Genomic DNA, 10,000 nt, shown 5'->3' on the forward strand with positions numbered 1-10,000 from the left:
ACTCAGAAAACAGAATATCCCACCCACCCGACAACCACCATTGCTCAGCCAAGCCACCAACACCCACACATGTCCTACACAGGGGTGCACCCAACATCACAATACTGCCTCCTCTCACAGCACACAAACAATGGCAGGAATGAAAGACACAGGTCTGCCACAAGCATGGAATGAGAGCGCCGCCTGTCATGAGCCAAAGGTGCATCCTGACGTGGCAAATCAGATGATGCCGCAGGCATCCACTTACTATAATCACAATCAACAAACCGGCCGCCCCGCCCCCCATTAAACCTTTCCTTACAACAATGTGTACCTTAACCTAACCTATATCGTACCGTAACCTAACCTATATCGTACCGTAACCTAACCTATATCGTACCGTAACCTAACCTATATCGTACCGTAACCTAACCTATATCGTACCGTAACCTAACCTATATCGTACCGTAACCTAACCTATATCGTACCGTAACCTAACCTATATCGTACCGTAACCTAACCTATATCGTACCGTAACCTAACCTATATCGTACCGTAACCTAACCTATATCGTACCGTAACCTAACCTATATCGTACCGTAACCTAACCTATATCGTACCGTAACCTAACCTATATCGTACCGTAACCTAACCTATGTCGTACCGTAACCTAACCTATGTCGTACCGTAACCTAACCTATGTCGTACCGTAACCTAACCTATGTCGTACCGTAAATTAACCTATATCGTACCGTAACCTAACCTATATCGTACCGTAACCTAACCTATGTCGTACCGTAACCTAACCTATGTCGTACCGTAACCTAACCTATGTCGTACCGTAACCTAACCTATGTCGTACCGTAACCTAACCTATGTCGTACCGTAACCTAACCTATGTCGTACCGTAACCTAACCTATGTCGTACCGTAACCTAACCTATGTCGTACCGTAACCTAACCTATGTCGTACCGTAACCTAACCTATGTCGTACCGTAACCTAACCTATGTCGTACCGTAACCTAACCTATGTCGTACCGTAACCTAACCTATGTCGTACCGTAACCTAACCTATGTCGTACCGTAACCTAACCTATGTCGTACCGTAACCTAACCTATGTCGTACCGTAACCTAACCTATGTCGTACCGTAACCTAACCTATGTCGTACCGTAACCTAACCTATGTCGTACCGTAACCTAACCTATGTCGTACCGTAACCTAACCTATGTCGTACCGTAACCTAACCTATGTCGTACCTTAACCTAACCTATGTCGTACCTTAACCTAACCTATGTCGTACCTTAACCTAACCTATGTCGTACCTTAACCTAACCTGTATTGCGCCTTAACCTAACCTGTATTGCGCCTTAACCTAACCTGTATTGCGCCTTAACCTAACCTGTATTGCGCCTTAACCTAACCTGTATTGCGCCTTAACCTAACCTGTATTGCGCCTTAACCTAACCTGTATTGCGCCTTAACCTAACCTGTATTGCGCCTTAACCTAACCTGTATTGCGCCTTAACCTAACCTGTATTGCGCCTTAACCTAACCTGTATTGCGCCTTAACCTAACCTGTATTGCGCCTTAACCTAACCTGTATTGCGCCTTAACCTAACCTGTATTGCGCCTTAACCTAACCTGTATTGCGCCTTAACCTAACCTGTATTGCGCCTTAACCTAACCTGTATTGCGCCTTAACCTAACCTGTATTGCGCCTTAACCTAACCTGTATTGCGCCTTAACCTAACCTGTATTGCGCCTTAACCTAACCTGTATTGCGCCTTAACCTAACCTGTATGGCGCCTTAACCTAACCTGTATGGCGCCTTAACGTAACCTGTATTGCGCCTTAACGTAACCTATATTGCGCCTTAACGTAACCTATATTGCGCCTTAACCTAACCTATATTGCGCCTTAACGTAACCTATATTGCGCCTTAACGTAACCTATATTGCGCCTTAACCTAACCTATATTGCGCCTTAACCTAACCTATATTGCGCCTTAACCTAACCTATATTGCGCCTTAACCTAACCTATATTGCGCCTTAACCTAACCTATATTGCGCCTTAACGTAACCTATATTGCGCCTTAACCTAACCTATATTGCGCCTTAACCTAACCTATATTGCGCCTTAACCTAACCTATATTGCGCCTTAACGTAACCTATATTGCGCCTTAACGTAACCTATATTGCGCCTTAACGTAACCTATATTGCGCCTTAACCTAACCTATATTGCGCCTTAACCTAACCTATATTGCGCCTTAACCTAACCTATATTGCGCCTTAACCTAACCTATATTGCGCCTTAACGTAACCTATATTGCGCCTTAACGTAACCTATATTGCGCCTTAACGTAACCTATATTGCGCCTTAACGTAACCTATATTGCGCCTTAACATAACCTATATTGCGCCTTAACGTAACCTATATTGCGCCTTAACGTAACCTATATTGCGCCTTAACGTAACCTATATTGCGCCTTAACCTAACCTATATTGCGCCTTAACGTAACCTATATTGCGCCTTAATGTAACCTATATTGCGCCTTAATGTAACCTACATTGCGCCTTAACGTAACCTACGTTGCGCCTTAACGTAACCTACGTTGCGCCTTAACGTAACCTACGTTGCGCCTTAACGTAACCTACGTTGCGCCTTAACGTAACCTACGTTGCGCCTTAACGTAACCTACGTTGCGCCGTAACGTAACCTACGTTGCGCCGTAACGCAACCCACGTTGCGCCGTAACGTAACCCACGTTGCGCCGTAACGTAACACACGTTGGGCCTTAACCCAACACACGTTGGGCCTTAACCCAACACACGTTGGGCCTTAACCCAACACACGTTGGGCCTTAACCCAACACACGTTGGGCCTTAACCCAACACACGTTGGGCCTTAACCCAACACACGTTGGGCCTTAACCCAACACACGTTGGGCCTTAACCCAACACACGTTGGGCCTTAACCCAACACACGTTGGGCCTTAACCCAACACACGTTGGGCCTTAACCTGCTCTGTAATTGTCATACGACGCGTTAAATTAGTGTAGTGTTGCCTAACTGCAACCCCCGCAATATAGTTTGCTACTCGCACTGCCCGGTCCCCAGTGTATCGCTTCATGTTAAACACCTTGCAGCTATACACTGTAATGTGGATGGCAGCAGGACGTACATGCTCAATGCCCTTTGCAGTTGTTCATTGGCATTTGCAGTTGTTCATTGGCATTTGCATGGCGAAGCACTTAGCCTACGCTGTGGTACGGCCTGTGTCAACTGTCCGCTGATGTTGTACGTCCAAATCACACACTGTACTGCACATTGGTCCTCATGTACTGAATGATACATCGTGGTACATGTGACCGTACAACGACTGCGCCAACAACGGCGAACCATGCGGTCCAAATGTTGTGCACTCAGCTACGTGTCGTCTCCCTATAAGAGCTGGATTGCAGTGTGGTATGCCCTGGATGGCGATCAGCATGAGCCGTCTGTTGATGTAGTGGCGCGTGTTGTCAGACGTAGTCGTCTCTTCTCACACACCGTGATAGCATGGTGCACTGCGTTCCACATCTGCGACATGCGACAGAGGCCGGTTGACAGTCGTTCGCGCAATGGACATCGCATACGTACGGGGGCCACCTTCCACGTGTTCGCGAAGCGTGCACATGTTGTTGCGTGTATGTGGGCAGACATAGTGTGTCGTGACACCTGACACAGGCATGCAACAATCGTTGAATTTGCAAATGGCGATGGACGCCTACGTTTGCTGGTGACGTTACGCAAATGAACAACTGGTAAACCGTTGTGGTGCGGTTGTTCTCGCTAGAGGTGAATCAGTGATGGCGACGATCGGTTGAGCTACCAACCGGTTGTTCCAGCGATACCCACCATGCCCACGAACGTGAATGGCATCTGGGTGTGAAGCGATACGCGGCGGTGGCTGGGTGGGACCGTCCCCGGCCGGTGAGGGGGGGCCTCCCGGCGTGCTGGCCGCGCGGTGCGTGGGCGCACGCGCTACAGCCGGCTGGTGGGGGCGGCCAGTGGCAGGCGCGCCGGCCGACGGAGGCGGCAGGCGGCGCAGCTGCGCGCCGGCGCACCCTGCACGCGGCGCCGTGCGGCCAAAGTAGGTCCTCGCGGGCCCGGTGCGAAGCGCGGTGGACATCTGCAGTGTGCTGGTCCGATTGAGGACTGTGTGCGCTGAGGATGCGCCGCCGCCCGGCGCTCGGCGCCGCGACGCCGTCTGCTGCTCGGTCGCCTCTGCGGTTCTCGCAGGTGGTTTGTATCGCAGCTGTGCGGACGTGTTGGCGCGTGCGCTGTGCTGGGAGAGTTCGCTTCGGCACCCAAGTGGGGCTTTTGTCCTTCTGTGGCGCTGGCGTTGGAGCTGCCGGTCACCGTAGGTGGCGCGTGTTGTCTCCCGCCGGCAATGCCACGACAGCACGCTCCCGGGCCTCTGTCGGCAGCGGCAAGCTCAGTTGGGAGCACGGGTGGTCGCACCTAAAGCGTCTACTCGCCAAACTCCGGGCGATTGCGCCTCTCTCGAACCCGACCAAGTACTTAGGACGGCGCTGCGCGCCGCCGGGACCTGAGAGGGTTTCGAGGTGTATGGTGCAGGGGAGCTCAGCCTCCTCCTGTTTGCAGAATAATTGAGCGGACGCTTGCGTGTTCGCGCGGGCCCCCGGGACACACTCCCGGGCGGCCGGCTGCTCAGCTCTAGTTGACGCAGCTCCCTGGTTGATCCTGCCAGTAGTCATATGCTTGTCTCAAAGATTAAGCCATGCATGTCTCAGTACAAGCCGCATTAAGGTGAAACCGCGAATGGCTCATTAAATCAGTTATGGTTCCTTAGATCGTACCCACGTTACTTGGATAACTGTGGTAATTCTAGAGCTAATACATGCAAACAGAGTCCCGACCAGAGATGGAAGGGACGCTTTTATTAGATCAAAACCAATCGGTCGGCTCGTCCGGTCCGTTTGCCTTGGTGACTCTGAATAACTTTGGGCTGATCGCACGGTCCTCGTACCGGCGACGCATCTTTCAAATGTCTGCCTTATCAACTGTCGATGGTAGGTTCTGCGCCTACCATGGTTGTAACGGGTAACGGGGAATCAGGGTTCGATTCCGGAGAGGGAGCCTGAGAAACGGCTACCACATCCAAGGAAGGCAGCAGGCGCGCAAATTACCCACTCCCGGCACGGGGAGGTAGTGACGAAAAATAACGATACGGGACTCATCCGAGGCCCCGTAATCGGAATGAGTACACTTTAAATCCTTTAACGAGTATCTATTGGAGGGCAAGTCTGGTGCCAGCAGCCGCGGTAATTCCAGCTCCAATAGCGTATATTAAAGTTGTTGCGGTTAAAAAGCTCGTAGTTGGATTTGTGTCCCACGCTGTTGGTTCACCGCCCGTCGGTGTTTAACTGGCATGTATCGTGGGACGTCCTGCCGGTGGGGCGAGCTGAAGGCGTGCGACGCGCCTCGTGCGTGCTCGTGCGTCCCGAGGCGGACCCCGTTGCAATCCTACCAGGGTGCTCTTGAGTGAGTGTCTCGGTGGGCCGGCACGTTTACTTTGAACAAATTAGAGTGCTTAAAGCAGGCAAGCCCGCCTGAATACTGTGTGCATGGAATAATGGAATAGGACCTCGGTTCTATTTTGTTGGTTTTCGGAACCCGAGGTAATGATTAATAGGGACAGGCGGGGGCATTCGTATTGCGACGTTAGAGGTGAAATTCTTGGATCGTCGCAAGACGAACAGAAGCGAAAGCATTTGCCAAGTATGTTTTCATTAATCAAGAACGAAAGTTAGAGGTTCGAAGGCGATCAGATACCGCCCTAGTTCTAACCATAAACGATGCCAGCCAGCGATCCGCCGCAGTTCCTCCGATGACTCGGCGGGCAGCCTCCGGGAAACCAAAGCTTTTGGGTTCCGGGGGAAGTATGGTTGCAAAGCTGAAACTTAAAGGAATTGACGGAAGGGCACCACCAGGAGTGGAGCCTGCGGCTTAATTTGACTCAACACGGGAAACCTCACCAGGCCCGGACACCGGAAGGATTGACAGATTGATAGCTCTTTCTTGATTCGGTGGGTGGTGGTGCATGGCCGTTCTTAGTTGGTGGAGCGATTTGTCTGGTTAATTCCGATAACGAACGAGACTCTAGCCTGCTAACTAGTCGCGTGACATCCTTCGTGCTGTCAGCGATTACTTTTCTTCTTAGAGGGACAGGCGGCTTCTAGCCGCACGAGATTGAGCAATAACAGGTCTGTGATGCCCTTAGATGTTCTGGGCCGCACGCGCGCTACACTGAAGGAATCAGCGTGTCTTCCTAGGCCGAAAGGTCGGGGTAACCCGCTGAACCTCCTTCGTGCTAGGGATTGGGGCTTGCAATTGTTCCCCATGAACGAGGAATTCCCAGTAAGCGCGAGTCATAAGCTCGCGTTGATTACGTCCCTGCCCTTTGTACACACCGCCCGTCGCTACTACCGATTGAATGATTTAGTGAGGTCTTCGGACTGGTACGCGGCATTGACTCTGTCGTTGCCGATGCTACCGGAAAGATGACCAAACTTGATCATTTAGAGGAAGTAAAAGTCGTAACAAGGTTTCCGTAGGTGGACCTGCGGAAGGATCATTACCGACTAGACTGCATGTCTTTCGATGTGCGTGTCGTGTCGCGCAACACGCTACCTGTACGGCTCGCAGTAGCCGTGCGCCGCGTGCGGAACCACGCGTGCTTCTCAAAACTAACGCCAATGTTGTGTGGTACGAGCGCTGAAGCGCTGGAGCGGCTGGCCTGCGGCACCTGGCGCCTGGCGCCGGTTTTGAATGACTTTCGCCCGACTGCCTGTCCGCTCCGGTGTGGAGCCGTACGACGCCCATCGGCCGTGAGGCCGTTGGACACAGAACGCTTGAACAGGGGCCGCCACACGCCTACGTCCCGCCTATGCAACTGTCTTGAAAGAGACAGTGGAAACTAAGAAAAAGATCACCCAGGACGGTGGATCACTCGGCTCGTGGGTCGATGAAGAACGCAGCAAATTGCGCGTCGACATGTGAACTGCAGGACACATGAACATCGACGTTTCGAACGCACATTGCGGTCCATGGATTCCGTTCCCGGGCCACGTCTGGCTGAGGGTCGGCTACGTATACTGAAGCGCGCGGCGTTTGCCCCGCTTCGCAGACCTGGGAGCGTCGCGGCCGCCTGTGGGGCCGGCCGCGCCTCCTTAAACGTGCGATGCGCGCCCGTCGCCTGGCGGTTCGCATACCGGTACTTACTCGGTAGCGTGCACAGCCGGCTGGCGGTGTGGCGTGCGACACCTCGTACAACGACCTCAGAGCAGGCGAGACTACCCGCTGAATTTAAGCATATTACTAAGCGGAGGAAAAGAAACTAACAAGGATTCCCCCAGTAGCGGCGAGCGAACAGGGAAGAGTCCAGCACCGAACCCCGCAGGCTGCCGCCTGTCGTGGCATGTGGTGTTTGGGAGGGTCCACTACCCCGACGCCTCGCGCCGAGCCCAAGTCCAACTTGAATGAGGCCACGGCCCGTAGAGGGTGCCAGGCCCGTAGCGGCCGGTGCGAGCGTCGGCGGGACCTCTCCTTCGAGTCGGGTTGCTTGAGAGTGCAGCTCCAAGTGGGTGGTAAACTCCATCTGAGACTAAATATGACCACGAGACCGATAGCGAACAAGTACCGTGAGGGAAAGTTGAAAAGAACTTTGAAGAGAGAGTTCAAAAGTACGTGAAACCGTTCTGGGGTAAACGTGAGAAGTCCGAAAGGTCGAACGGGTGAGATTCACGCCCATCCGGCCACTGGCCTCCGCCCTCGGCAGATGGGGCCGGCCGCCCGCGCGGAGCAATCCGCGGCGGGGTCGTGTCCGGTTGCCTTTCCACTCGCCGCGGGGTGGGGCCGTTCCGGTGTGCGGTGGGCCGCACTTCTCCCCTAGTAGGACGTCGCGACCCGCTGGGTGCCGGCCTACGGCCCGGGTGCGCAGCCTGTCCTTCCGCGGGCCTCGGTTCGCGTCTGTTGGGCAGAGCCCCGGTGTCCTGGCTGGCTGCCCGGCGGTATATCTGGAGGAGTCGATTCGCCCCTTTGGGCGCTCGGGCTCCCGGCAAGCGCGCGCGGTTCTTCCCGGATGACGGACCTACCTGGCCCGGCCCCGGACCCGCGCCGCTGTTGGCTCGGGATGCTCTCGGGCGGAATAATCGCTCCCGTCAGCGGCGCTTCAGCTTTGGACAATTTCACGACCCGTCTTGAAACACGGACCAAGGAGTCTAACATGTGCGCGAGTCATTGGGCTGTACGAAACCTAAAGGCGTAATGAAAGTGAAGGTCTCGCCTTGCGCGGGCCGAGGGAGGATGGGGCTTCCCCGCCCTTCACGGGGCGGCGGCCTCCGCACTCCCGGGGCGTCTCGTCCTCATTGCGAGGTGAGGCGCACCTAGAGCGTACACGTTGGGACCCGAAAGATGGTGAACTATGCCTGGCCAGGACGAAGTCAGGGGAAACCCTGATGGAGGTCCGTAGCGATTCTGACGTGCAAATCGATCGTCGGAGCTGGGTATAGGGGCGAAAGAGTAATCGAACCATCTAGTAGCTGGTTCCCTCCGAAGTTTCCCTCAGGATAGCTGGTGCTCGTACGAGTCTCATCCGGTAAAGCGAATGATTAGAGGCCTTGGGGCCGAAACGACCTCAACCTATTCTCAAACTTTAAATGGGTGAGATCTCCGGCTTGCTTGATATGCTGAAGCCGCGAGCAAACGACTCGGATCGGAGTGCCAAGTGGGCCACTTTTGGTAAGCAGAACTGGCGCTGTGGGATGAACCAAACGCCGAGTTAAGGCGCCCGAATCGACGCTCATGGGAAACCATGAAAGGCGTTGGTTGCTTAAGACAGCAGGACGGTGGCCATGGAAGTCGGAATCCGCTAAGGAGTGTGTAACAACTCACCTGCCGAAGCAACTAGCCCTGAAAATGGATGGCGCTGAAGCGTCGTGCCTATACTCGGCCGTCAGTCTGGCAGTCATGGCCGGTCCTTGCGGCCGGCCGCGAAGCCCTGACGAGTAGGAGGGTCGCGGCGGTGGGCGCAGAAGGGTCTGGGCGTGAGCCTGCCTGGAGCCGCCGTCGGTGCAGATCTTGGTGGTAGTAGCAAATACTCCAGCGAGGCCCTGGAGGGCTGACGCGGAGAAGGGTTTCGTGTGAACAGCCGTTGCACACGAGTCAGTCGATCCTAAGCCCTAGGAGAAATCCGATGTTGATGGGGGCCGTCATAGCATGATGCACTTTGTGCTGGCCCCCGTTGGGCGAAAGGGAATCCGGTTCCTATTCCGGAACCCGGCAGCGGAACCGATACAAGTCGGGCCCCTCTTTTAGAGATGCTCGTCGGGGTAACCCAAAAGGACCCGGAGACGCCGTCGGGAGATCGGGGAAGAGTTTTCTTTTCTGCATGAGCGTTCGAGTTCCCTGGAATCCTCTAGCAGGGAGATAGGGTTTGGAACGCGAAGAGCACCGCAGTTGCGGCGGTGTCCCGATCTTCCCCTCGGACCTTGAAAATCCGGGAGAGGGCCACGTGGAGGTGTCGCGCCGGTTCGTACCCATATCCGCAGCAGGTCTCCAAGGTGAAGAGCCTCTAGTCGATAGAATAATGTAGGTAAGGGAAGTCGGCAAATTGGATCCGTAACTTCGGGATAAGGATTGGCTCTGAGGATCGGGGCGTGTCGGGCTTGGTCGGGAAGTGGGTCAGCGCTAACGTGCCGGGCCTGGGCGAGGTGAGTGCCGTAGGGGTGCCGGTAAGTGCGGGCGTTTAGCGCGGGCGTGGTCTGCTCTCGCCGTTGGTTGGCCTCGTGCTGGCCGGCGGTGCAGGATGCGCGCGCCTGCGCGGCGTTCGCGCCCCGGTGCTTCAACCTGCGTGCAGGATCCGAGCTCGGTCCCGTGCCTTGGCCTCCCACGGATCTTCCTTGCTGCGAGGCCGCGTCCGCCTTAGCGTGCTCCTCCGGGGGCGCGCGGGT

General features: G+C 54.7%; 2 non-coding genes and 1 pseudogene across 2 annotated transcripts; all 3 read left to right on the plus strand.

Annotated features, from left to right (window-relative positions):
- Positions 1-4,717: 4,717 nt before the first annotated feature.
- On the plus strand, positions 4,718-6,627 carry LOC124590647. The gene has a single exon (XR_006976704.1). It is a non-coding gene; the product is annotated as a small subunit ribosomal RNA (ribosomal RNA).
- Positions 6,628-6,979: 352 nt separating this feature from the next.
- Positions 6,980-7,134, plus strand: LOC124590743. The gene has a single exon (XR_006976758.1). It is a non-coding gene; the product is annotated as a 5.8S ribosomal RNA (ribosomal RNA).
- Positions 7,135-7,322: 188 nt separating this feature from the next.
- LOC124590707 overlaps positions 7,323-10,000 on the plus strand; it is a 4,759-nt pseudogene continuing 2,081 nt past the window's right edge.

Source organism: Schistocerca americana, unplaced genomic scaffold (assembly GCF_021461395.2).
Source record: "Schistocerca americana isolate TAMUIC-IGC-003095 unplaced genomic scaffold, iqSchAmer2.1 HiC_scaffold_77, whole genome shotgun sequence".
Taxonomy (NCBI): domain Eukaryota; kingdom Metazoa; phylum Arthropoda; class Insecta; order Orthoptera; family Acrididae; genus Schistocerca; species Schistocerca americana.